The following is a 27,559-nucleotide window of genomic DNA, read 5'->3' on the forward strand; positions in this document are numbered from 1 at the left end:
ATTTTCGTGTGTGTCCTAATGAAGGTGTCAGGGATTGATTTAGGTGATGAATGTACAACTATGTAATGGTACTGTAAACAATCGAAAGTACAATTTGTTTTGTATGACTGCGTGGTATGTGAATATATCTCAATAAAATGATGATTAAAAAAAAAAAAAAAAAACAAAGTTGTTGGAATCACCCCACTTTCAACTCTTGGTCCAGTCAAGAATTTAGGACCAATTAGCCCCTGGTTATCTCTCCTGCTTCACACTTTGGAATGTGCAGCTTGGGACAGGGAGAAGTTAGGGCTTGGGGAGTCCTCACTGAAAGTTTCTTTCTGCAGATTTCCAATGTTAAGAAATTTTGACAAACTGGAATTCCCAGAAGCCAGGGAGTTAAACCTAAAAGAACTGTTGTTTTAAGCAGCACGGAAAGGAAAGTAGTAGCTGGATTCTCCTTATTTTGGTTTTACATTAAAAAAGAGGGAGGCTGAGAAGATGTTCCAAGTTACTTCTTAGCTGTGTAAATTGCTAAGGGGCTGTGAATGGTGTTAATTTATGAAGTGGGCAACTCCAAATACATAACAAAGGATTTGTTTCAAAGAGCACTCCAAAAATTGAACTGAGAGGTCCCAAACAAGCTGACTGAATTTCCTTGTGCACTCTTGTTCTACAGCCTATTAAGGATCAGACAAATCAAATTGGTGGTTTTTGATCTCTGCAAGCCATGTAAGCCTTTGACATTATGACCGCAGAGGATTCCACCGCAGCCATGAGCAGCAACTCAGCCACCAAGGTGCCCGAGAATGTGGCGGGTGCACCCAATAAGGCAGCGCTGCTGGCGCTGATGGAGCCCACAAACTACAGCATGGTGCAGGAGAACGGGCAGCGTGGGCACCAACTCGTCCTCGTACAGGTCTCCTGGGATTTTGCCCACCAATACTTCACAGCCGGCCATATTTGCGCTTTACTACATTTGAATAGAGGATTTTTTTAAAGGATGTATTTCAGTATGAGGGTTATTTTCTTAACTTCTGGACTCCAGAGATTTCTATTATGTTGTACCTTCAATACTATATCAACTATATATTAAAATGCACACTTGAATAACTAGGGAACTATTTTGAAAAATATATTCAATATTTAAGATATAAACAATAGTGCTTTAAAAATACCACATAAAAAGTTATTTTAAAAGTTATACCAGAAAGTGCAATTTTAAAATGAGTAAAACTGTGTTTCTGCTGGCTTTAAGGATTGGTGGTGTTGCTGTGCTATCCATAACAGTTTCTTAAAAGAAATTAAACACTCAATCTCTCCTTCAACCAAGATTAAAAAGACTTGTCAGACTTCTGAGTCCAAACACTCGAAAACCTTACCTGCCACCATTATCCTGGCCCCCTGCTCATTCTCCATGTGACTTGGCTCTTAAGCCTGTCCCCTTCTTCCCTCCCCAGCCCCCAATCCAACTTCAATGTTTGGCAAGTCTAGGGCAAATGAATTACTCCAGTAGAGAAAAAAAAATTGGGGCTTTTATGCTTCTACCTGGGATTTTGTTGAGGTTTTTAAGTTTTTGGTCTTGTGGTTTTTTGTTTGTTTTGGTTGGGGAAGTATCTTCTATGCTTGCTATCTTCAATAGCAGAGTATGTGTAAGCACAAGGTTTTAATAGTTTGCATAAGACATCTTTGCCTAGCTATTTAATTGTCCAATATAAAACTTTAATTTCCCTTTTAATGATTTGATTTTATTTGTTTTTGAAATATGAGTTGTAGGGATAGAGAATGTATGTTATTATAGACAAGACCACCAAAGAGTCTTGTCAGCAGAAAGTTATGCTTCTAGATGCCTTATCATGTTTCATGCAAAATGTCTGTGGTCCTTAGGGGTGTTAGAAACATTATGTTTACTGAACAGGGCTTTACTCCCTCCTGGGCACTTGGCAGGAGAACTGGATTGGGGTGAGTACATCCAGGAGGAGGAGGAGAAACCAGCAGGAGTTCAAAGATAATTTGTAAACATCTTCTAATACTCATTTTTAGGGTGGTTTTATGTTGCAGAAGAATATGGTATGTAGTTTAATGAAAAAATGAGACCATTTTACTTCAATGTTATTAAAAAGATTTGTTTTATTAGGAAATAAATGTGTCGTTGCAGTGTTTTGTGGCCTGTTTAAAGACTTTTGTTTAGCAGAGTGGATGTAAAATACAATAAAATGTTAAGATTGTCATCTACTTTATGAATATTACCAACTTGGATTTTTTTTAAAAAGCTCTATCAAGAAAATGAGGTGTGCAATAAGTAGTAAGTATTCAGTCATGTTTTTATGCCATGTTAGACATCCATGAAATCATTCCACTTACTGGATTTTTGCTGATGACTGAAATTCTTACTGTGGATTAATAACAGGATCATGCACTTAGCAAATATTTAGTTTTGTTTCAAAATTTTAAGCTAAAAGATTCCCAGATGCCTTCCCCCACTCCCCGCCCCACCTCACCCCATCTTGGGATGGGATGAATTGTGTATATATAAGCAATATTTATTGAACTACTCTATAAAATTATTAAGAACCTGGTAAGGCCTTTAAACATTCCTAACATTCCTTTCTAAGGTTCTTAAATGACATAAAGTAATTGGGCAATGTTGCTGAAGATGGACCTAGCAAGCTGCATTCAAATTCAAATATGTTGGAATGAGTAATCCAACAAAATTTAATTTGGATCAAATCTTCATCCCTTGACTTTCTTTGTGTGAAAGGAGTACTCTCCTTCCGGTGAAGGATTATCATAGAGCTTCACTAGATGATAATCTGACCCAGTGTTCTTACTTTATTTTACATGTGCCTGTAAATTATTTACAAAGAGAAAAAGGGAAAAAAAAAGAAAATAAAATGGTATCTTAACACGGGAACTACCAAACTACCTTAAAAAGCAAATATTGGTGACATAGCCAGTTAAGTATCAGTGAACCTCCTATCTTGATCTCTCTGTTCTGTTGTCTCAAAACAATTTCAAGTACACTACTGAGGAAAGTTTAAAACTTGAAATGTGAACTTTTTTCTTTAGGGTTAAGAATAAACTATATAAATGTAAAAAAAAAGTTTGAGAGTTCCCTGTTTTCAAACATGCTAGTAGTTCAGTTATTTTTAGCTGTTTTGTTATTTGAAGAGATTTTAAATTTATTTAGATATTGCTCCATTTACAATACATTCATAGGGTGTAGTAAAACAAACAAAAATAAACCAAAGTTGTTGGGCTAGATGGTCTGTAATGTCTCTTCCAGTTTTGATATTTGTTTTTTCTCACCAAGGATTTCACAGGGACTATAACCCAATCTAGAGTCACACACCATGTCCCAAACCTGGGCCAATATTTGGTTACCAGGGGAAACAGGCAAGCAGATATGTCTGACAATCCTCACTGCCTTCATCAATCCCTGAGTGCACATCTGTTCTGCTGACATTGTCAGGAGGGTCACCTTTGTGCCTGGACGATAGCATATTCATACTATTGCTTGACTTGAATTAGACCACCATTGACTATCTGACAGACAAAAAGTCAGTGGGTCCTTTGTGATTGCTTTATGTGCTCTCACTGTCAAGGAAACAGACTATCTGACCATGTGTTGACAGATGTGGAGGGGCTGTGTAAAATATAAAGTGTGGTATAGATGAGAGCTGTTATTAAAATAGTAAAACCTGTATCCAGATGGCAGTAGTGATATAATGCTGTAGTTAGCTCTTGCCATTTTTGTTGAAATAAGTAATTGATCTTACCATCCACCTAACCACAGGAAGATTGCCCAGCATGTTGTCTTCGTAAGTTCCTACTTACCTGAGTGAGAAAGAAAAAAAAAATAGTTATCTAACATTTTGTTCCAGGGGCACTTAATTTGGTTTCAGTAAAGATTTTAGACCTTCCCTAATAAGAAAATGTCAGCTTCTCTAGCCTCTAATCTGGTTACTTAATACCTTGCTAAAGTGATTAAAATTGATTAAAATGAGGAGGGAATGCTCATTTCAAAAAAGAGAGAAAAAAAGAAAATGATTGGGTTTCTATGCTTTAGGTTATACTTAAGCAAAGATTGAATTATCTTGCTCTTGATTGAATAAAGGACACTCTGCAAACAATTCTAAATTTATTCCAAGTCTGAACATCAGTTTCTGGAATGCTTCAGTACAAAAAGTGTCACTGTCACTTTTGTTTCATAAGCACAGATACCTTTTAATGCACAGATAATGCACTTTATAGAGGCTTTTAAAGCATATGTGCATGCATAGATATTTATTTACAACTGTTTTTGTAACCCAAAATAGAAAAGGCTTAGTTGACTTTTAAGCACTTACATTTTCCAATTTGAATATAGAGAATTATGACTGCAGAGCTCCTCATTTACATAACCAAGAGGTGGCAGTATTACATCCATTATCTATTCACTGAATCATGTATCATTTAACAATAAATAAGTGAAATGTGTAAATAAAAATATATAACAAATAGTACTGTCCTTTAAATGGCTGCATCAGTGATAGCCGCTAAAAAGCACTCATTAAAGTGTGATGTTTCCTTGTAAACAACAATCACACACACACACACACCCAAAAAGAAAAAAATCAAAGCCAGGAACCAAAATTTATGACCACCAGTGAGTTTATTGTATCTCTGGGAATCCATATGCATTCCCTTCAGTAATCACTTCTTTTCTGGTAAAACATTCCCCTCCTTCCCAAATATAGAAACAAATCAATACTAATAAGAAAGAACGACAAGATTCCTTAAAGTAAGACCCTCTGTTTCTATGTTAAAAGCAATTTAGATTAAAATAAAATAAGCCAAAGATTTGAATATGGGTAAATGCCATCTTACTAACTGATCATTATTAAATCCTTTTGGTTACCTCCCAAGATTGTTTTGAACATCTGTTATGTTATGACATGTGACTTGTGACTTGGGTTACTGTCCACTTAGATTTTACCTAAGCTTCCTGAATCTGTTCTGCTTTATTTTTGGTTTTCTGTTTCTACCTATTCTCGATCAAAAAACAATAACAGCAGAAACAAGACCACTTAAAAACTTAAATTTGTTGGATCACCAGTCTCCTATAAAATCACTCTTAATAAAAATCCATACCATAAATAAATATGAGCACTGAGGAATGGCCATTCAGTATAGAAGTTCTTGGAAAAATATATTAAATAGAAATTGAGTACTTTACATCTGGTCTTACAGACAGTTAGGCAGATCACACTCTCTGTCACTCATAGGAATATATTTTATTATCCTAAACCATGAATTGCATTATGCAAGATTTCTAAAGGTCCACCATCACCAGAACTAAGCCATTTGAGTATTTGGAAATCATTTTTGTTATTTAGCTAATTATATTATTGATTAGACTTGGTGCACAGTCTGACTGTACAGAGTGTGGGCTATACAGGTTCTTAAAGTTATCTAAAACTTTTATAGAGCATTTAGATCATCGATATCTGGCACATACAAAAAATATTTCCAACTTTCAATTTCCAAAATTGTATTCTATAGATGATTCATGAGATTGGCAGTTCTGGCTGATTGTAAGTGTTTGAATATTTTAGACCTGTGCATTTTATTTCTTCTTCTATATTTCATTGTATGTCAGAAGTTATAGTTGTGACGGAAAGGTCTGCATTTTTTTCATATCTGGTGTAAACAGAAAATGCTTTCTCAATGTGCTTACACTGAGTACCTAGTTTGGGAAAGTTTGATTGATGGACAGGATTCAAAGAGTACATGTGAAGATTATGTAGTAGGATGATAGAGAGGAGTGGTGATGTGCCAATGGCCACATGAGTAGATTAAATCTTCCCTTCCAATAACTTCAAAGCAGACAAGGGTTTCAAGTCCTGAAAAGGAGGGAGAACAGTTCATTTAATATTGTAATGCTCCCAAAGAAATCTTCCAGTTTCATCACTCTGTGGAATAATTTCCAGTCTTGATTTCATTCTTAATCAAATTTGAGGCATTATGTTGTCATCTCCCACAATATGAAAAGAAAAAAAATATTTTAAATGTTTAATTGAGTTTATATTCCCTTGCTTATGTATGAATTATGTGGTTGTGTCATGATATTTGATGCTTCATCAAACCTCCACCTTCCTCTGTGCACAGATATTCCCATCATACACTCAGATCTCCTCTATGCCTCTATTTTCCCTCCTCCCTAAAGCCTTCTTATTCCAGGAGAAGATATAGGCTGGTCGGGAATAATATCTACATGTATTTGGTTACTTGCAACCTGCCAGGTATTGTGCTAAATGCTTTACACTGATGTAATCTTCCCCAAAACCATTTGAATTGGGTACTGTCATTATTCCTATGTGCCAAATAAGGAAACTGGGATTCAGAGACATGAAGTGACTTGCCCAAAGTCACACAGCTAGTATGGGCCAGAGATATAACACAATCCCACTGAGAGGAAACAACAACTCCTGCAGCACCAATAAGAGCTTCCATTTATTGAATTGTATAATGTGTCAGGCAATGTGCTAAGCACTTTATAGGCATCAATTCATTTAATCCTCACACTAACCCTATGAGCCAGGGCTAATGTTATCTCCATTCTATAGGTAAGCAAATGGAGACCCAAAACTTATATAATCTGCCTAAGGGCATATACTGCGCAACCTGGGATTCAAACCTAAGTCTCTGTCAACTCCAAAACTCTTAACTGACCAAACTACAGGACAGAAGTGAAGGTGGGCTCCAAGGATGACTCATCATGTGAAAGCATGCTCGAATATTCCTGGATCCAAAGATGTGAAATTTGACTTTATACTTCTGGCTGGTAACTCCCCTTCAAAATTAGAGCCTGAGACTCTCAATACACACAAACTCACATGTTTTCCCTTCACTCAATAGAGTGTTTAGCTCTTTCTTGTACAAATAGAGGTCAATCCTGGAGGGAACATGCTAATGTCAACCTTCTGGCTCAGGAAAATTATGAACTGACCAGTTTCATCAAAAAAGTGGAATTTCTTGCCATGTAGATGCTACTTACAGATATAAGTGATTTCTTCCAACCACTCATACCTTCAAAGTATCATGGATAGAATAAGGGTTCTGTAGTAAAGTAGACCAGAGTTCAAATCCAGGTTCTGTCATTGACTTAGCTGTTGGCCCTGAGCAAGTCAGTCCATATCTTTGAGCCTCAGTTTCCTCATCTATAAAGTGGGGATAATAGTAGTACCTACCTCATAGGGTTGTCGGAAAGATAAAATGAAATAAAATATGATGAAAACCAGCTCTCTCGGTATCTGGTGCATTGTACAGCCTTAACAATTGTTTGTTTACTTCCCTCCATTTAAGTACTTTCTTCTTTCCCCAACATCTTTCTCATACCTTGTTCTTCTCTAGCAACACCACCCCTACCTCACCCACTGCCCACCCTGTGCCCACATGTCTCAGGATAGACACAAACCATGCCTAGTAGAGGTAAGTCTTCTGATGAAATGGAAGTTACAACTGACAAAAAATCCTTTAGATTTCACAGACCCTTTAAACAGTAGTGCTGGTTGAGGTGGGAGGAGACCACAACCCTGGATATTTCCATATGAAGGAAGAAATCATTGAAAACCAAGATCTGGGAGATACAAAGAAATTAATCAGAGATGGTAGAATTGAATACAGGTTGAGAATTAGAGAAATTATTTGCAAATACCTTACTTTTTTATGGACTATAGTGCAGACCTAGGACTACAGAACATTCTTTTTCTCAGCAAAAAAGCTTTTTGGAAATAATACACCATGAGGCAGAGCTATCTACAGAAGACCACAATTAAAGCAAACTTACTTTTACTTTGCACCAAAGATATGATTTATATCCTAAACGCCAAAGATTAAAAAAGCTCATGTGCAAAGATAGAGACATCTATGCCTTGAATTATTAAAGTTGTCAGTTCCTATTTTTAAAAAGTCAAATTAATGTACAGTCTTGGATGTCTGAGCCTCACTGTATTTGCAGGAGGCAGAGTGAAGATGCCAGCTTTGTCTATTTCTTTATTGAGTACTGAATAATCTGAAAAGTTGAGTTATTGGTAATCAACCCATCAGTTAAAAAAAGGACATGTCTAAAGAGAAATCCAATCATCATCAGTTGAAATTTGGGTTCAGTGGCAGGCTTGTCTTTGGAAAACTAAGTATTATATCTCACCTATTGGTGTGTGCATTAAAAATCTATTGCAAACTAGTCTATAGGCTTTGCCTTGTGTTATGCAGTATGCTGGCTAGTATATATAAAATGAAAGAACCTGGTGATATTGTCTTACCTCAGAGGTTTTGCACAAGCATGGGTTATTCTAGCCAGAGCAAATACAACAGAGATGTGACTTCAAGTTCAAACTCCATCCCTGAGACCTTGGACAAGCTACTTAACATCTCATGCCTCAGCCTTCTCTTGTATAAAATAGGATGTTTGAGTCATTAGTATTACTGGTATTTATTGGGTATCTTATATGCTATGCACTAGGATATCACAGTGCACATCAAAGTCAGTAAATAAGTAAACAATGTATAATTTCATAGAACTCTATGTTCTATTAAAAATAAAACAGAGGAGAGGATTGTGGGAAGATAGCAGAGTAGGGAGCTCCAGGACAAAGTCCTTCTACCAAAACAACCATTAAACAGGCAGAAACACTCTGAGACAGCTATTTTGAAACTCTGGAGGTCAGAAGAACACTGGATAGCATCCAGGGAAGAGAGGGAGGAAGAGGCTGATAAATTACAGTAAAGAACAGTAAACTGCTCTCTCTGTGGGGCAGCTACTGGTACTCACCCCCCACTCTCACGGCAAGCCACCATGGGGTCCAACCCCTAGTTAGGTCACTGGTGACAGAAAGGTACATGAAAATCCTCTTCCCCAAGACCAGAGGTAGGCACGGCCAATGACTGATCATGGCTTCTGATTAGCAAATTCGGATCACCGGGGGCCCAACTCTAAGGGCAGCCTTTGTTTCAAACCACCCAGACAAAGGCAGTGGCAGCCATTGTTTCAACCTACATGAAATAGAGGCTGAGGCTGTGGAGACAAAGATGCAGGGCCTCCACAGAGCTGCTGGGGAAGGTTATTTGAAGGGCTGTATTTGCTGAGCAGGCCAGGAAAGCTCAGCTTTGGAGAGCCATAGGACAAGCTCTTGGCATCCTTCTTGATCCCCTCCCCAGGGCACTTTGGAGCCGGTCAGTGCAAACTTGGGTCCCTGGCCCTGTTTCAGGTGAGAAACACTTACTTGAGAAAGTCCTCTCCAGCATGCCCCTCCTCCCAGAATTTGCCATCCAGGCGAAAGCAGTTTGAGATAACAAAAGAAGTATAAGAAACAATAGTGGAGGACAGTCTGGGGCAAAGGACTGCCACTTTCAAACACCCAGGAGAGGGAGGTCAATCTCCTGGGAAATAAAGGGAAAACTAAATTCTGAAAACAGAGGAACTCCAAAACAACTAACAAGCAAAAGTCCAGGACAAGACAGAGGCCCAGAAAGCCAGGGAAAACCCTGCACACTGACTTTCCTGATAGGGAGGGCAGAAGTTCAAGAAAATCTCTGTCTTATCAAGAGCTGGTTATAAAATCAAGAAACAGACATCTAGGGGAATAAATCCCAGAGTTAACATTTTAGAATATTTAAGTGTACAGTGTGCAACAAAAGAGTACAACAAAAAAAGAAATAGGAAATGATAGCCCATCCACAGGAATAGGATAAAAATCCAGAAAATACCAATGTAAAAGACCAGAATATGGATACACCAAACAAAACCTTTAAAAGAATGATCTTAAAAATGCTCAAGGAGATTGTGATGGTTGGGTTCATGTGTCAGCTTGGCCAGGTGATGGTGTCTGGTTGTCTGGTCAAGCAAGCACTGGCCTACCTCTTGCCGTGAAGACATTTCATGGATTTAAATCATCAGTATGATACATCTGTGGCAGATTACAATGGCAGTCAGCCAAGGGGAGTGTCTTCCACAGTGAGAGATGTTTAATCTAATCAGTTGAAGGCTTTTGATGAGGAGGTGATGGCTTCAGTGGTCAGAAGAGAGAACTTCATTTCTACTTTGGCCAGCTAGCCTCTCCTGGGGAATTCATTGAAGACCTTCATTGGAGTGCCAGCTTGCAGCCTGCCCTAAGGAATTTGGATACATGCCTCCCCACAGTTGTGTGAGACACTTTTATAAAATCTCATACTATTTACAGATATCTCCTGTTGCTTCTGTTTCCCTAGAGAACCCTGACTAATACAGAGATGAAGGAAAATACACAGAAAGACCTAAAGAATTTCGGGAAAACAAAGAATGAGCAAGGTTAGAGTCTTGGTAAAGAGATAGAAATTTTATAAAGGAACCAAACAGAGCTACTGGAGTTGAAGACCACAAAAACTGAAATGAAAAATTCCCAGGAGAGTTTCAAGAGCAGACTGGAGCAGGTAGAAAAAGAAACAGTGAACTCAAAGATAAGACATTTGAAATGAATCAGGCTGAGGAGAAAAAAAGAAAAAAAGAATTATTAAAAGTGAAAATAGCCTAAGAGATCTCTGGAACTCCATCAAGCACACAATATATACATTACAGGAGTCCCAGAAAGAGAAAAAAGAGAGAAAGGGGCTGAAGAAATATTCAAAGAAATAATGACAGAGAACTTCCCGAACTTAGCAAAATATGTGAATATCCACATTCAGGAAGCCCAGAGAACACCAAACAGGTAAACATGAAGAAAAATATACCCTGCTATATATTCTTCACACTGTTGAATGTAAAGGACAAGGAGAGAATTCTGAAAGCTGCAAGAGAACAGCAAAGTGTTACATACAAGGGAGTCCCATATAGATTGAGTGCAAGTTTCTCATCAGAAACCATGGGGTAAAAAGGCAGTGGGCTGAAATACTTAAAGTGCTGAAAGAAAACTACTGCCAGCCAAGAATTTTATATCCAGAAAGACTTAAAGGTAATTGTAAATGCCAGTATTATTGTAGTGTATTGTTTGGTATGTAACTCTTCTTACTTCCTGCATAAAAAGTAATCATAAATCTACACTTTTGGACATACAGAGCACAACGATATAAATGGTAACAAGTATTTTAAAAAAGGTGGAGGGACAGAAGGGTTTAGGAAAAGCATATGTGCATGCTATTGAAGTTAAGTTGGTATCAAACTAACACGATGTTATATATTTAGGATGTTATATTTTAACCCCGTGGTAACCACAAGGAAAATACATGAGAAATATATCCAGATAGAAATAAGAAGTCACTCAATATGGTACAACACAAAAAATCAAATAAATGCTAAAGTAGGCATTAACAGAAGTAAAGGATCAAAAATGTTAAAAGACTTATGAAAGCTAAATAACAAAATAGAATAAGAAAGTCTGGTATTATCAGTAGTGACTTCAAATGTCAGTGGATATCCAGTCAAAAGGCAGAGGTTGAAAAAATGGATAAATAAGACCATGACCCAATTATAAGCTGCCTGAAAGAGACTCATCTTAAATTCAAAGATACAAGTAGGTTGAAAGTGAAAGGATGGAAAAATACATACCATGCAGTGGTAACCAAAAGAGAGTTGAGGTGGCTATACTAATATCAGATAAAATAGATTTTAAGTCAGAAACAGTTACAAGGGACAAAGATGGTCATTATATACTGTTAAAGGGGACAATTCAACAAGATGATTTAACATTTACATAACAGCATAACATTTTAAAAAAACCAGCAGAGCCCCAAAATATATGCAGCAAATACTGACATATTTGAAGGGAGAAATTGATGTTTCTACATTAACAGTAGGAGACTTTAGTACAACACTCCCAATAATGGACAGAACATTTTTAGCTACAAGTTCAGTAAGACAAAACAAGACTTGAATGATACTCTAAACCAAACAGTTCTAACAGAGATAAACAGAATACATATTTTTCTTGAGTGCAAATAGATCATTCTCCATGATAGAGCATATGTTGAGTCAAAAAAACAAGTCTCTATAAATTCAAAAATATTGAAATCAAACTGTGTATTCTCCTACCACAGTGGAATGAAGTTAGAAATCAATAACAGAGGGAGAAAGGGAATATTCACATATATATGTGGAAATTAAACAACATACTCTTAAACAACCAATGGGTTAAAGAGGTTAAAGAGGAAATCACAATAAAATTGGGAAATATCTTGAAGTGAATGAACATGAAAATATAACATTCCAAAACTTATGGGATGCAGCAAAGGCAGTACTGAGAAGCAAATTTATACCTTACATTAAAAAAAAGAAAGATTTCAAAATGGAAACATAACTTAAAAACCAGAAGAATTAGAAAAAGAAGAGCAAACTAAACTCAAAGGAAGTAGAAGGAAGGAAATAAAAAAGATTAGAGCAAATAGAAATGAAATAGAGAACAACAACAACAATAATCAATAGAATCAACAAAGCCACAAGCTGTTTCTTTGAAAAGATCAGTAAAATTCACAAGCCTTTAGCTAGATTGACAAAGAAAAAGAATAGAGTATAAAAATAACTAAAATCCAAAATGAAAAGGGGACAAAAGTAATGACCCTGCTGAAGTAAAAAGGACTATAAGAGGATACTATAAACAACTCTATGCCAATAAATTAGATAACCTAGAGGCAATGGACAAATTCTCAGAAATACAAGAGCTACCTAAATGGATTCAAGAAGAAATAGAATATCTCAGCAAAGCAATTACTAGTAAAGAGATTGAATCAGCAATCAAAAACATCCCAACAAAGAAAAGCCCAGGACCAGATGGCTTCACAGGATAATTCTACCGAACCTTTCAAGAAGTCTTAACTCCAATTCTGCTCAAACTCTTCCAAAAAATTGAAGAGGAGGCAAAACTACCTAATTCATTATATAAGGTCAATGTCACTCTCATACCAAAGCCAGATAACAATACCACAAAAAAAGAAAACTACAGAAAAATCTATCTCATGAATATGGATGCAAAAATCCTCAACAATATTAGCAAATTGAATTCAACTGCATATGAAAAGAATTATACACCAGGATCAAGTGGCATTCATCCCTGGTATGCAAGGTTGGTCCATTATAAGAAAATCAATTAATGTAATATGCCACATTAACACAATAAAGGAAAAAAAAAACCATGATCTTCTCGATGCAGAAAAAGCATTTGGCAAAACTCAGCACCCCTTCTTGATAAAAACACCCAGAATGCTAGGAATAGAAGGGAACTTCCTCAACATGATAAAGGGCATATATGAAAAACCCACAGCTACCAAAAACCCACAGCTACCAACCTACTTAATAGTGAAAGACTGAAACTTGAATAACAGTCATCATTCATTCAATAACATCATTCAATAACAATAACATCAGTCATTGTTATTCAATATTGTGCTGAAAGTTCTGGTCGGAGCATTAGGAAAAAAAAATAGAAAAGAAAGAGAGAAAAGGCATCCAAATTGGGAAAAGAAGTAAAACTTTCACTATTTACAGATGACATGAGCCTATATACAGAAAATCCTGAAAAATCCACAACAAAGCTCCTAGAGCTAATAAATGAATTCAACAAAATGGCAGATCACAAGAGCAACACCCAAATATCAGTCTTATATATAGATAGATGTGTGTGTGTGTGTGTGTGTGTGTGTATATATACAAGCAGTAAAAAATCAGAAGAAATGAAGAAAAAAAATTCCATTCACAATAACAACTAAAAAAACTAAAACCCAAGTGTCCCTCAACCAATGAATGGATAAGTAAAATGTGATATATACATTCAATGGAATATCATTCAGCCATAAAAAGGAATGAAGTCCTGATCCATGCAACAACATAAATGAACACTGAAGACATCACACAGATATAGGACAGTACCTAGGAATAAATCTAACCAAGGATGTAAAGGACTTGTATACAGAAAACTACAAAGCACTGCTAAAAGAAATTTTTAAAAAGACCTAAATAAATAGGGCATCCATGTTCATGGACTGGAAGACTAAATATCATTAAAATGTCAATTCTACCCAAAGCAATTTATAGATTCGATGAAATCCCAAACAAAATTTCAACAACCTTCTTTGCAGAAATGGAAATGCCAATTATAAAATTTACATGGAAGGGCTAAGATGGCGGCATAGAGAGGAGTGGAAGCCAGTTACCCCCCCCCTTGAACAATTCATAAATGATAGAAAAATTAGTAAATAACCTGGAATAACTGCGGGGAGACAAATGTGACTGTCCACTCATCATACACCAATCTGAACTGGGAGGAATGCCCAAGATTACAGCATAAAATCTCTAAGTAAAAACCTGTGGACCTGTGCTGAGAGCCGAGAGTCCCTCCCTCATGGAAGCCTCGCGGTGCTAGAGAGCAGAACTCTCTGAACAAGCGAGTGTACCTCAGCCCAGCTCCAACTGGGGTTTTAATGTTAACTTCTCAATACAGACAGTGAATCCCCACAAGCAGACAGAGGTTTTTGGTGATGACTGACTGACCTTGGGAGATTCAGGGGACATATCTGTCTCAGGATGGGGAGCTCAGAGGATCAGGTGCTATCTCTGGCCGATGGGTGAATCTGGGAGCTTTTTGTCCCTTTCTCTCTCTGTCAACCTGAACAGCTCAGTGGAGAAAGCCTCAGCCATTTTCAGCTTGCAGTGCTTTGCAGTAAAGAAAGCCTCAGCCATTTTAAAACCACAGCACTTTGACCCAGACAGGGGTGGAGATAGCAGAGTCAGAGAAACAAAGAATCTATTTATATGCAAATGACCTCTCTTTAGGGGGCATAGCTTCCCAAGAGGAAAGAGGAGGGGCTCAGCTCTACTACCGGCCTTACATTCAGAACCAGACCTCAGAGCCTGGGGGAGGAGAACTGTAGGCCACACTCCCTCACACTAGCCCATGACAGGGTGACAGGCGCCACCTGCTGGGCAGAAAAGCACAGGGTGTGTCAATCCTCTAAGACACACCATCAGGGAAACCAGATACTGAATATTTCCTCCTTCTGTGACCTGAGCTTGTTTTCATCTGGGAAAACCTGATTGGGGTGGCCTAGGAGGTCAGATGCCTAGACAACAGCAAACTACAACCTACACTAAGAAAAATAAAGTTATAGCCCAAAGGAACAAACATACACTTCAATTGAGATACAGGAATTTAAACAACTAATGCTAAATCAATTCAAAAAGTTTAGAGAAGATATGGCAAAAGAAATAAAAGCTGTAAAGAAAACACTGGGCATACATAAGGCAGAAATCAAAAGTTCAAAAAAACAACTGGCAGAATCTATGGAAATGAAAGGCACAACACGAGATGAAGGACACAGTGGAAACATACAACAGCAGATCTCAAGAGGCAGAAGAAAACACTCAGGAACTGGAGAACAAAACACCTGAAAGCCTACATGCAAAGGAGCAGATGGAGAAAAGAATGGAAAAATATGAGCAATGTCTCCGGAACTTAAGGATGGAATGAAATACAAGAACATACATATCATTGGTGTCCCAGAAAGAGAAGAGAAGGGAAAAGGGGCAGAAACAATAATAGAGGAAATAATCAATGAAAATTTCCCATCTCTTATGAAAGACATAAAATTACAGATCCAATAAGTATACTCCAAACAAAATAGATCTGAATAGGCCTACACCAAGACACTTAATAATCATATATCAAAGAGAGAATCCTGAAAGCAGCAAGAGAAAAGTGATCCATTACATACAAAGGAAGCTTAATAAGACTATGTGCGGATCTCTCAGCAGAAACCATGGAGGCAAGAAGGAAGTGGTGTGATATATTTAAGATACTGAAAGAGAAAAACTGCCAACCAAGAATCCTATATCCAGCAAAGCTGTCCTTCAAATATGAGGGAGTGCTCAAAATATTTTCCGACAAACAGACAATGAGAGACTTTGTGAACACGACACCCACCTACAGGAAATACTAAAGGGAGCACTACAGAGTGATAGGAGAAGACAGGAGTGAGAGGTTTGGAACACAATTTTGGGAGATGGTAGCACAGCAATGTAAGTACACTGAACAAGGATAACTATGAATATAGTTGAGAGAAAAAGTTTGGCAGCATGTGGGACACCAGAAGAAAGGAGGAAAGATAAATACTGGGACTGTGTAACTAAGTGAAACCTAGAGTGTTCAACAATTGTGATAAAATATACAAATATGTTCTTTCACAAGGGAGAACACATGAATGTCAACCTTGCAAGGTGTTAAAAATGGGGCAGCATTGGGGGAGGGATGCAATCAATGTAAACTAGAGACTATAATTAACAGAATCATTGTATTATGCTCCCTTTAATGTAACAAAGGCAATATACCAAGGTAAATGCAGATAAGAGGGGAGATAGGGGAGGCATGTTAGACACTTGACATTGGTGGTGTTGTCTGACTCTATTCTACTTTGATTTAAGGTTATTTTTCCTTTTGCTGCTTCCTAGCTGTCATTTTTTTTTCTTCCTCTTTCTTTTTTTCTTTTGCCTTTCTACCTTCTTTGACTCTTCCTCCTGCTTTGTGGAAGAAATGTAGATGCCCTTGTATAGATAGTGGTGAGGGTGGTGAACACATAAATATGTGACTATACAGGGAACCATTGATTGTTTGCTCAGGATGGAATGTATGGCATGTGAACAAAACCATCTTAAAAAAAAATGGGTTGATGAAGAAAACTTGAGGGCAATATACTGAGTGAAATAAGCCAGACACGTAAGGAAAAATATTGCAGGGTCTCACTGATAGGAACTAATTATAATATGTAAATACATAGACATGAAATATAAGGTACCAAGATATAGAACGAGGCCAAAGAATGGGGAGCGGTTGCTTAGTATGAGCAGAATGTTCAACTAGGATGAACTGAAACGTTTGGAAATGAACAGAGGTGATGGTAGCATGTTGTGAGAATAACTAACAGTGCTAAATGGTGCATGAATGAGGTGGAAAGAGGAAGTTCAGAGTCATATATGTCACCAGAAGGAAAGTTGGAGGTCAAAAGATGGGAATGTATAAAACTGAATCCTATGGTGGGCAATGTCTGTGATTAACTGTACAAATATTAGAAATCTCTTCCATGAACCAGAACAAATGTATGACAATACAACTAGAAGTTAATAATAGAGGGACATATAGGGAAAAAATACATACCTATTGCAAACTATATACCACAGTCAGTAGTATTTCAACGTTCTTTTATAAACAGTAACAAATGTACTATACCAATACTATGAGTCAACAATGGAGGGGGGGCGGTTAGGGATATGGGAGGACTTGAGTTTCCTTTCCTTTTCTTTTTTTTTTTCTCTCACTTCATTGTCTTTATATCTTGTCTGGAGTAATGAAAAGATTTCAAAAGTTGAACAAAAATTAATTGTGGTGATGGATGCACAGCTGTATGAGGGTACTGGGGGCAATTGATTGTGCACTTTGGATCTTTGGATAATTGTATGGTATGTGAACAATCTCAATAAAAATTAAAATTAAAAATAAATTTACATCGAAGGGTAAAGGGCCCCAAATAGCTAAATCCATCTTGAAAAGAGGAATGAAGTTGGAGGGCTCACACTTTCCTAACTTAATTCTTTTTACAAAGCCACAGTAATCTAAAAAGCGTGATACTGGCACAAGGACAGACATATTGACCAGTGGAATCAAATTGAGAGCTCAGAAATCAATACTCATCTTTATGACCAACTGATTTTTGACAAGATGGCAAAGACCACTCAATTGGGAGAGAATAGTCTCTTCAAAGACTGGTGTTGGGAAAACTGGATCTCCATTTGAAAAAAAAAAACAAAGGGAGGACCCTTGCCTCACATGATATATACAAATTAATTCAAAATGGATCAAAAACCTTAATATAAGAGCTAGAACTATCAAACTTCCAGAAGAAAATTTAGGAAAGCATCTTCAGGACTTTGTGTTAGACAATGGTCTCTTAGAGTTTACACCCAAAGCACAAACAACAAAAGAAAATACAGATAATTGGGACCTCATCAAAATTAAAAACTTTTGCACCTTAAAGGAATTTATCATGAAAGTAAAACAACAACCTACACAATAGGAAAAAAATATTTGAAGACCACATATCCAATAAAGGTTTACTATCCAGAATATATAAACAAATCCTTCAACTTAACCACAAAAAGACAAACAATCCAATTTAAAAGAGGGTGCAAGACTTGAATATACACCTCTCTAAAAAAGATATACAAGTGCCCATAAAGCACATAAAAAAATGCCCAACATCATTAGCCATCAGAGAAATGCAAATCAAAACCACAATGAGAAAGCATTTCACACCCATTAGAATGGCTGCTATTTAAAAAAATGGAACATAACAAGTCTTGGAGAGGATGTGTACAAATAGGAACACTCATTTATTGCTGGTGGGAATGTAAAATGGTGTAGCTGCTGTGGAATACAGTTTGGCACTTCCTCAGAAAGCCAAGTACAGAAATACCATATGGCCTCACAAACCCACTACTCAATATATACCCAAAAGAATTTATCGCAGGGACTCAAACAGATATTTGCACACCAATGTTCATAGCAGCATTATTTGTAATTGCCAAAAGATGGAATAAACCCAAGTGTCCATCAACCAATTAATGGATAAGTAAAATGTGATATATACATTCAATGGAATATTATTCAGCTGTAAAAAGGAATGAAGTCCTGATCCATGCAACAACATAGATAACATTGAAGACATCATGTTGAGTGAAATAAGCCAGATACAAAAGGACAAATATTGTATGATTTCACTCATTTTAAACAATTAGAATAAGCAACCTCATAGAATCAGAATCTAGAATATAAGTTACCTGGGGATGGAGTGAAGATAGTGAATGGGAAGTTAAGACTTAAAATGTAGTACAGGGTTCCTTTTTGGAATGATGGAAATGTTTTGGTAATGGATAGTGGTGATGGTAGCACAACACGGCTAATGCAATTAATAGCATAGAAATATATATCTGATTGTGATTAAAAGGGGAAATATCTGGTTGTATATATGGCAAGTGAATGAAAATTTTTTAAAAATCCATGGAACTACACTACACAGTGAACCCTAAGTTAAACGACACACTATAGCTAATAGCACAGTTATAAAAATGTGCTATCACCAATTGTAACAAATGTTCCATACCAACAGAAGCTGGAAATAATAGGGTGGTATATGGGAATCCTGTATTTTATGCATGATTGTTCTGTAAACCCACAGCTTCTCTAATGAAGAAAAGAAATAAAGTGGAATAAGGGAATGGAAAGTGATGGAGTATGTTCCAGGAAGATCTCCCTGAGGAGGGGACTTTTGAGCAAAGAACTGAATGCAGTAAGGGTTGCAGCCATGTAAAGGTTTGGGGGAAGAGCTCTCCAGGCAGAAGGAGAAAGCAAGCAAAAATACACAGAGGTGAGTGTGTTTAATTTGTTGGAGGCACAGTAGAGGATGCTGGAAGAGAGTGAGGAAAATCAAGAGCAGGAGATATGGCAAGATCACAGAGAGCCTTCATGGCCATGGTAAGAGTTTGGGATTTTTTCTAAGTGTGATAGGAAGCTATTGGGGTATTTAAGAAAGTCAGTGATTTGATATGATTGACATTTTTAAAAAGATACCCCTGTCTGCTACGTGGAGAAGAAATTGTAAGTGTGGAAGCAAAGGGAGTAGTTAGGAACTACTAAAATAATCCAGTGAAGAAATGATGTTGGCCAGAGACAAATAGTTAGCAGTGCACGTCAAGAGAAGAGGTCAGATTTGGGACATATTTTGGTAGTAGAGACAACATGATTTCTTGATAGACTGGATATGGTGTGTAAAAGAAAGGAAGGAGTCAAGGATTATTCTGAAATTTTAGGCCTGAGCAAGTAGAAGTTTGGAGTTGACATCAACTGAGATAGTGAAGACTGTGAGAGGACATAGTTTGGGGAGAAGAATCATAAATTCTGTCTTGGACATTTGAAGTTTGATATTCTTACTAGATATTTAAGTGGAAATGTCAAGTCAGCAGTTGAATATATTAGTATGGAGCTCAGAGGGTAGTTGGATGTGGAGACATTCAAGAATTTTCAGTGCACATATGGTTTTGGAAGCCATGGAAATGGATAAAATCACCTCCTAAAGAAGAAAATGTAGATGGAGAAGAGAAGAGGTCCAAGGCTTGAACCTGGGTCACTCCTATAAGAGGCCAAGTAAATTAGGAGGAACCAGCAAAGGGGCTTGAGATAGAGCAGCTAATGACGTAGAAAGAAACAGAAGGAAGGGTTTCAAGGAGAGGGAGTGTAGTGATGAGCCACATCAAAAAAAAATTTTTAATTGGAGTTGAAGATGTTCTAGTTTGCTAATGCTTCTGGAATGCAAAACACCAGAAACAGATCAGTTTTTATAAAGGGGGTGTATGTGGTTACAAAATTACAGTCTTAAGGCCATAAAGTGTCCAAGATAAGTCATCAACTATCAGGCACCTTCACTGGAGGACGGCCAATGGTGTCCGGAAAACCTCTGTCAGCTGGGAGGGCATGTGGCTGGCATCTGCTGCTGAGTTCTGGTTTCAAAATGGCTTTCTCCCAGGATGTTCCTCTCTAGGCTGCAGCTTCTCTCCAAAATGTCACTCTCAGTTGCTCTTGGGGCATTTGTCCTTTCTTAGCTTCTCCAGAGCAAAAGTCTGCTTTCAAAGGCCATCTCCAAAATGTCTCCATAAACTGCAGCTCCTCTCTCAGCTCCTGTGCGTTCTTCCAAGTTTCCCTCTTGGCTGTAGCAAGCATGCGTCTTCTATCTGAGCTTATATAGTGCTCTAGTAAACTAATCAAGGCCCATGCTGAATGGGTGGGGCCATGCCTCCATGGAAATTATCCAATCAGAGTTATCACCCACAGTTGGGTGGGGTGCATCTCCATGGAAACAACCTAATCCAAATGTTCCAAATTAATCAACACTAATATGTCTGTCCCCAAAAGATTGCATCAAAGAACATGGCTTTTTCTGGGGGACATAATACAAACCAGTACAAAGGTTTTCAGAAAAACCATGCAGAAAATGCAGATTTCTCATATATCCCCCTTACACACACAGATTTCCTTGCTATTGATTGTTTGCATTATAAACAAATCAAATTTTGCTGAGAGATTAAGTAAACTGAGAACTGAGAATTTACCAACAGACTTAGACACATAGAGGTTACTGAGGAACTTGATAAGAAGGGTTGATGAAGAATGCTGGGTGAAAGACTGTTGGAGCTGGTTGAGGAAACAATGGGAGGCAAAGGAGGAGAAGAGACAATGAGCACAGACAGCTTTTTTTTTAGGAGTTTGGCTATGATTAGGAGTCAAGAAATGGAACAGTGACAATACTGATCTTACTAAATTTCAATGAAAGTGCTTGGCAAACTAAGTTAATAAAAAAATAATTAGGATATGATTAAAAACAATCACTTGCTAATATCCATAACTGGAAAGTTCACTTATGTGCTTCTATTTATTCACCTTTTATGAAAGGTTAATATTACTATTTGTTGACCACCTCTATCAGTATTTTAAGCGCAGGGTAATCTTGACTGAGTCAGGGACTCTTGATAGGAAACACAATCCTTTTGCCACATGCTTGTGGTATTGTGGATGTCTTTAATAATAGCCAGAATCTAAGAGGATGTCTGTAATTTCCCCATCAGCCTCTATTCCCTGATACAAACACACTCCCCAGAGAGACTGCATTCTCTGTCAGTGTTCAATAGAAGCAAAGGATGTGTGAGGAAGTTAAAAGAGGATGAGGCAAGATTCTGCACAGTGACTTGGGGTCAGTGTCATGGACTGAAGTCAGTGTCATGGAAAGAAGGCAGCATATTAGAGAGTAAAACCTATTGTTTTTCCAAGACAATCACAGAAAAGGAAGGGAAAAAAACTCATATTGGAATGAAACTTTCAAAGACACCTTGAAGGACAGACAGGTGATTGTCAATTTTTTTCATTCCAAGGTATCTAAGGAGTTCATTAGAACTTGATCCCATTCATTAAGAAAATGGGGATGAGGTACTGCAAAGGAGAGGCTAAACGTGCATATAATTGTGCCTAAGAGTCTCCCCGAGTGCCTCTTTGTTTCTCAGATGTGGCCCCCCCATCTCTACAACTGAGCCACCTCAGTGGTTGAACTCACTGCCCTCCCCCCTATGTGAGACCCGACTCCCGGGGGTGTAAATCTCCCAGGCAATGCAGGATATGACTCCTGGGGATGAATCTGGACCTGGCATAGTGGGATTGAGAATATCTTCTTGACCAAAAGGGGGTTGCAAAATGAGATGAAAAAGTTTCAGTGGCTGAAAGATTTCAAATGGAGTCGAGAGGTCACTCTGGTGGACATTCTTATGCACTATATAGATAACACCTCTTAGGTTTTTGCGGTCGCAGTTGACTCGTCTGGGGGGGGGTGGCGGCCGGTTGCTAAATCCTAGGCTCTCGGGATTGCTCGGAGGGTACCGGCGGCGGGGGCTCTTTCCCGGAGGCGAGGGCGAGGCAGGGGACTGGGCCCGGTCCCCGGCGGAGGCGTGCAAGGTGTGGAGGGCGGCGAGAAGGAACAGGCGGGACACGTTTCTTTGAGGGTGAAGAAGCCAAGAGAGTTTATTAGGGGAGAGTACAAGCTTATATCGGGCGGTTTAGAGGGCGGGGTAGCTGTAAGGGTTAAAGGCTTGGATTGGTTCTGAGAGGGCGCGGAGGTTGATTGAAAAGGGGCGGGAGTTGCTCCGGTAACGAAGAGGGTGGAGGGTGCGGGTAATGCATGGGGGGGGGGGTTTTCTCCGGCAAGCCCTCCCCAACGGTTGTACTTTGGGGTGAGGAAATGGGGCCTGCATTCGGCTCCACTTTCTCAGGCCCGGGGGGCCGTGGAGGGCGCTACCACCCGTGCCCCACTACCTTTCCTAGGGGCTGATCAGTTCCCCTGGCCCAGGCCCGCCAAGTCGGAACTCGATAACAGTGTCCCGCATTTCCCCCTTCTTTTCTAATTAGAGGAAGAAGCTTACCGGAGAGATCCGCCAAGGGATGAGGGAAAGGGGAGGTGGGGGAAGGGATAGGGGTAGATGGTAGTTAGAGAGGCTGGAGCTCGACGTTGGTGTGGCGCCCGGGCGTTCGAGAGGGGCTTTGCTGCTTGCGGGATGGACGAGGGTGGCGACGCTGCGGAGGGTCAGCTTCTTCAGCGGAGGCAAGTTGTTGATACTGGACTTGCACAAATGATGAAAAGACAGCATTGGCTTGGTTCTTAGCAAGCTGGACAATTCTGCAGATAATGCAGGGCCCTAGGGTGAGAGCTAGAATAATCATTAGTAGGGGGCCGATGAGAGGGAGGAGGTATGGGAGGAGGGGGGTAAAGATGTGGGACCAATAGTTGGTGGTTTCACGGTTTCTTTTGCGTTGTTCTAGTCCCTCTCGGACCTTTTTTAGGCTGTCTTCGGCGAGACCTGTGGAATTGGCATATACACAGCACTCTTCTCCTAGGGCGGCGCAAAGGCCTCCTTCTTTGAGGAGGAGAAGGTCGAGACCTCGGCGGTTTTGGAGCACGACCTCAGAGAGGGAATTGACAGAATTTTTAAGATGGGAAATAGCGTCTTGTAGGTGACGAATGTCCTCGTCAACAGCCGCCCGGAGGTGAGTTAGGGCGGAGCCTTGACTGGCTAATGTAGCGATTCCGGTGCCAGCGCCTGCAAGACCTAGGAGGGAGGCAATTGTGAGGGCGGTGATGGGTTCTCGCTTTTGCAGAGTGGCAGGAACTGCAGTTCTTTCCAGGCGGAGGAAGAAATCTTCCTCGCTGTGGTATAAGACCCTAGGGATAAGGACAATTAGGAGGCAAGTTTCATGAGTTGTATTGAGGGTCTGCACGTTAAGGCAGGGGGTAAGTCCTGTAGAGGAGCAGAGCCATTGGGAGGAGTTGTGGGGAATAAGAAACTTGGCAGAGCTGCTGGGAGATGAGTAGTTGGCACAGGCTGTGAGGTTGGGAGAGTTACTTGAGCGAGGGCGGATGCACTTTCCTGTAAAGGAGACTGAATGAAAGGTTAGGGGGACGGCTGAGGTATTCCAATTGCATTCCGAGGGGTTGTCTTCTGCATTTTCTGAAAAGGAGAGGTTGGAGGCGACGGGCTCATACAGTGAGGAAGAGGTGGAGAGGCAACGCCAACAAGAGGAGGTAAGATTGGGGTAGGAGACATTTAGTGAGGTGAAGGTTGCTTGGATAAGGCTGAAGAGGGGAGAGGAGTAATGAGAGGGGGGTAGAAAAGGTTGGGGTGGTGGGGTTGGCGATGCGTTGTTTGCAGCTGAGGTGCGGCTGGTTGGAGTTGAGGTGCGGCTGGAGGGCTGTGGAAAAAGGGGGTTAATGACTTTATTAGGACCGATGGCAGAGGGGTTTTTTAGTACAGCCTCCTTTTTTATAAAAATAAGGGAACCTGGGTCGACTCCTTCCAAATAGATTCTGAAGCCCCAGGTTCGACCGAGTAGCCAAGAGGGATCAGTAGGGAGCTGTACGGTGAGATTTAGTTTTTGACAATTATATTTATCGTAATAAGGATTGATGGAATGGTCACGGGGCTTGCAACCAAAAGGGGCCCAATTTAAAGTTAGGTAAAGATCAGGGGCGTAAGGCTTCCAAGTAGTGGCTAATGTTTCACACCCCCAGTATGCACAGTAGTATTGGTTGGGAGCATTGCAGTACTGTTTCCCGGGGTTTGAGGATGGGCACATGTAATATTGGGCTTGGTTAAGGCAAGGTGTGCCCTCCGGGAACAGGATTAGGTCGCAGGGGTAAATGACGAAGGAAGGGCGTCCTGCGGTAACGTGGGTTTGCACAATCTTGGAATCTTCCCATCGTGCCAAGGTCCATTTCCAAGGCTGGTGGGGGTTGGCCTGAGTAGAAGAGGCGAGGGTTAACATGGCTATTAGAAGAGAAGCTATGCTTGGGTGAGGGTTGTGAAGGTGTAGGGGGCTGGCTTTTGCCTGTCTGTATAGGCGCATGATTTGGACGATTTCTTGTCTTTCCTCTTGCGAGTTTTCAGGCCTCTCCGGGGGTGCTCTCGGACGGCCTTCCTGGTCCAGTTGCAAGGTTGTCATCTGGTATGTTAGGCTGCGGAGACGGCGGCGTTCTCGTCTTGTCGGCCGTTTGGCTGCTGGTGGCGGGTCGGATTGCTTTTCCCGGGATCCAGATTGGTTGTGATGCATCATCTGGGAAAATACAAGCAAACCCGCGCCCCTGGGCGAGGAGTGGGGAGGGACCCTTCCAGGCATTATTTTCTGGGTCCTTCCAGTAGACCATCAGGGCCTGGGTGGGCCTATACGAGGGCCCCCAATGTTTATGTAGGGGCGAAAGTCCTTCTTTATTGAATGTGAGTAGATTAAGGTGAATAAGGGCTGCTATGATAAGGTCCCCTGGAGTTGCCTGGGGGAGCATTGCCCTTTCTTTTTCAATTTGTGTTTTTAAGCGGCGATGGACTGCTTCCACAATGGCTTGTCCCTGTGGATTATAAGGGATGCCGAAATGATGGGTGATGTTATATAACTGAAGAAAGGCCGCAAAGGAGGCACTGCGATAGGCAGGCCCATTGTCCGTTTTTATGTCCCAGGGGACTCCCATGAAGAGAATTCCCTGTCTTAGGGCCTTGATACAGTGTTTGGCCGTTTCCCCGGCGAGGGGGACTGCATAACACATGGCTGAGAAGGTGTCAATCATTACATGTACATACTTGAGGCGCCCAAAGGACAGAACATGAGTTACATCCATTTGCCATCTAGAATTGGGTTTTAGGCCTCGTGGGTTGACTCCCTGAGGTTGCAAGGGGCCAAGCGGCGCAAAGGGCGCACAAGTTGCACAATTGCGGACAAGATGTTTACAGGTATCTAGGGGGAGGCCACATAAATGATGCAACGACGTAGCCGAAAAGTGAAATCTAGAATGCAATAACTTAGCCTGGTTAACAGCATCCCCTGGAGGGGCTGCCGTGTGAGTTAGCATAGCTTGGGTAGTCTGAGCTGAGACCGCTTGGTCTACTATACTATTGCCATTAGCCAAGGGCCCCGGAAGGCCTGAGTGACTACGAATATGGCTAATGAACCAAGGATCTTGTCGATGCTCCAGGATGCTCCTGAGGGTAGAAAGTGCTTTATCAATGGCCGAGTCCCCGGGGAAAAAGGTGGAAAACGCGAGGACTCGGCAGACCTGATAAGTGTAGAGGCTGTCGGTGAAAATGTTTACTGGGTGGTTACAGTGGGCGTTTAGCGCGTATGACACCGCCAGAATTTCCCCCACTTGGACTGAATGAAGGTTGACATAACTGAATAGGCGGGGTTCCGGGTGGTCCTGTGAATAAGAGAGGAAGGCGAAACGGGTTTTGGAGGCGTCAGTAAAGACAGTGGTGGCACCCGGGATGGGTGCAGAGGAGGGGAAAGGATGGAAGGGGCTGCGGAAGGGAAGCTTGGCGAGCCCCTGTAACAGTCGATGGCTAGGATAGTGGCAGCTGAATTCTCCCTGAAATCCTTCTAAGAGGATTTGCATGTCCGGGTTATCACGTATAAGCAGGCGGGTTTGGCCTGCGTCTAGGGGCCAAACAATTTTTTCTGGCGGCTCTCCGAATACATGAACAGCCAGGGTGACTAGATCTGAAGCTAGGCTGATCCAGAGCCGCACTGCGGGGCAAATTTTTCTAAGCCGGCTTTTAGCAGGGTGCACCCAAAGTAGAGGGCCTTCCTGCCACAGGCAGCCCATGGGTGTGCCGGGCGTAGGAAGGATGAGTGCTATAAGATTGCCCTCTTTAGTGCTGAACCTGTTGAGACAGCAGGCGGCGAGTGCCTTGTTAATTGCGGCAATGGCTTCCTTTGCCTCCTGGGTGAGCTTAATGCGCCGGGAGATTGCTAGCGGCGGGGCTTCAGGGACACTCAGCAGCATAAAGAGTGGTTGGAGCTGCGCGGTGGTGATTGGCAACGCAGAGCGGAGCCAATTGATCTGACCGCAGAGCTGTTGAAGCTCAGTGATAGTGACCCGATCCGGTATGTCCAGCTGGGGAGCGGACGGGGCAATGGTTTTATCAATACTAAACCCTAAGAAGGCTAATGGTGGCACAATCTGAACTTTATCGGGCTGAACCGTAAGGCCGAGGTCAGCTAAATTAGTGGTGAGGTCTTTAAGGATTACAGGAAGCGCCTCGGCGTCCTCAGAGGCCACCAAGATGTCATCCATGTAATGGATGAGCATGGCCCGCTTTCGCAGGGGGGCCACTGCGTGATTAACATACATTTGGCAGATGGCCGGACTGTTACGCATCCCTTGAGGGAGGACTTTCCATTGGTACCTGCTAGCCGCGCCCGCGTGATTGGGAACGGGAACTGTAAAGGCAAAGCGCGGGCGGTCTCGCTTATGTAGCGGGATGGAAAAGAAACAGTCTTTGATGTCAATGGTGGCTATATGATAGTGGGCCGGGATGGCCACCGGATGGGGGAGGCCAGGCTGCGGGGAACCCATGGGAAGAATATGCTTATTGATCTCCCGCAGATCATTGAGGAGCCTAAATTTCCCTGTGGCTTTTTTATGAATAATAAACACTGGCGAATTATAG

The 27,559-nt window shown here is 40.6% G+C and overlaps 1 pseudogene; it reads left to right on the top strand.

Moving 5' to 3' along the window:
* Positions 1–727: 727 nt before the first annotated feature.
* LOC119522483 overlaps positions 728–27,559 on the top strand; it is a 145,959-nt pseudogene continuing 119,127 nt past the window's right edge.

Source organism: Choloepus didactylus, chromosome X, assembly GCF_015220235.1.
Source record: "Choloepus didactylus isolate mChoDid1 chromosome X, mChoDid1.pri, whole genome shotgun sequence".
Lineage (NCBI taxonomy): Eukaryota > Metazoa > Chordata > Mammalia > Pilosa > Megalonychidae > Choloepus > Choloepus didactylus.